We start from the raw sequence: 2,086 nt of genomic DNA on the forward strand, positions 1-2,086 counted from the left end.
CCATCTTGAGTTTATTTTTGTGTGTGGTGTGAGAGTGTGTTCTAACTTCATTGATTTACCTGGGGCTGTCCAACTTTCCCAGCACCACTTGCTGAAGAGACTGTCTTTTCTCTATTGTATATTCTTGCCTCCTTTGTTGAAGATTAATCGATTGTAGGTGTGTAGGTTTATTTCTGGGCTCTCTATTCTATTCCATTGATCCATATGTCTGTTTTTGTGCCAATACCATGCTGTTTTGATTACTGTAGCTTTGTAGTATTGTCTGAAGTCTGGGAGGGTTGTGCCTCCAGCTTTGTTCTTTTTCCTCAGGATTCTTTGGCAATTCTGGGTCTTTTGTGGTTCCATATAAGTTTTAGGATTATTTATTCTAGTTCTTTGAAAAATGTCATGGGTAATTTCATAGGGATCACGTTAAATCTGTAGTTGCTTTGGGTAGTATGGCCACTCCAATGGCAGCTTAAATGCCACCTCCTAAAGTGGTCACTGTTGGTGTCCTGTCCAGAAACCCCTGGATATCTTTTACTAGCTCTGTTTACCACTCTCTTTTTTCCAAAATCCCCCAAGGCACCAACAGAATATTTTACATATATTTTATTGAGTAGAAGGGGAACATAGAGAAATGGATGGATGAACATATTTGAAGAATTAAAATTAATTGAGTTAATAATTAATTTATTAATTGATAAAGCAGAAAACTTGTTAATTACTCTCCATTTGCAAGAATAGTTTTCAGAATAATAGAGATTTAGCTAAGGGAATGAAACTAAGGCAGGAAGATTTATTCTATTCTCCTGTGATTTGATGACTATCTTTAGTGTTGTGTCTGGATTCCTTTTTCTTTGTTGTGTGTATATCTGTTATAGATTTTTAGTTTGTGATTACTGTGAGATTTTGTATAGCAGTCTATGTATATATATGATTGTTTTAAGTTGCTGATCTCTTAATTTCAAATGCTTTTAAAATACCCTGCATTTGTACTCTCCTCCCCTCATGATTACTGTTTTTGATACCATATTTTACATCTAATTGTTTTGTGTATCCCTTAACTGAAAAAATATGGAACACTTCATGAATTTGCATGTCATCCTTGTGCAGGGGCCATGCTAATCTTATCTGTATCGTTCCAATTTTAGTATATGTGCTGCCGAAGTGAGCACTAAGAGAGGAACATTTAAGGAGAAATTTCCAAGACTGGGCATGATAACCAAAGAGGGTTGTCCTGGGTGAGTTAACATAGAGGAGAAGGGAAGATCTGCTTATTTGGGGACTAGCACAAAAGGAACACAAAAGACAAGTTTATTTGCTCTTCATTTCCCTTAGGCAGACCCATAATATATCACAGTTTTGTTTGCAAGGCCGGCTGAGCCTTGAGAGGACAAAGCATAACACCAACATCTTGTTACCATATCTGCCAGGGTCAGAAAATGGCTGAGATACCACCTGGAGGGCCAACGTGGCCGTTTTGGATGATAAAACTCTCATTGTCCCTGGCACCTCTGTGATTTGATTGGATTCCCTAGACTGATAAGAACCTCCCAAGGTGGAGGGGCTGTGAGTCATCTGGCTGCACGTCTTCCTGTCTGCCCTCCTCCCAGCTCATTGACTGGGTTGAGTGCTTAACCGTCACAGTCCCGCTGAGAAAACTGCATGCTACTCTCTGCTCTCCTGCTCTTTCCAACACAAGCACACAGACCCACTCCTAATAGGAGATGAGCTCCAAGAGTTGCAGCAGTAATCTAATCAATTGATTACACTTTTCCAGTGGTCTTTCCTGAGAAGACGCATTACTGGGATAGCAAGATGTGGAACTGCTGATGTGTGCAGGAAACAGAAGTTGGGACAAGGTATCAGCACAGACTGAAGGGCCATGTTGTGGAAGCCAGTGTCTCATGGGTGCCTACACTGCTTCCCCGGGCCTCCCTGCCCATGAGGGCCCGTTGGTGACCTGCCCTTTGGGGGTTTTGACTGGTACCAAATGCGCATATGCTCACTGCATCATACTTAAAGCACTTGAAGCTCAGGCACTGTAAGCGACAAGGCAGAGGAGAGGGAAAGAGGCGGCATTGGGGGATTTTGCTCACTCACA

General features: G+C 41.5%; 1 non-coding gene across 1 annotated transcript; it reads right to left on the reverse strand.

Annotated features, from left to right (window-relative positions):
- Positions 1-1,050: 1,050 nt before the first annotated feature.
- Positions 1,051-1,157, reverse strand: LOC114236944 (U6 spliceosomal RNA). The gene has a single exon (XR_003622787.1). It is a non-coding gene; the product is annotated as a U6 spliceosomal RNA (small nuclear RNA).
- Between the last annotated feature and the right edge of the window lie 929 nt (positions 1,158-2,086).

The sequence above is a fragment of the Balaenoptera acutorostrata genome, chromosome 2 (assembly GCF_949987535.1).
Source record: "Balaenoptera acutorostrata chromosome 2, mBalAcu1.1, whole genome shotgun sequence".
NCBI classification, from domain to species: domain Eukaryota; kingdom Metazoa; phylum Chordata; class Mammalia; order Artiodactyla; family Balaenopteridae; genus Balaenoptera; species Balaenoptera acutorostrata.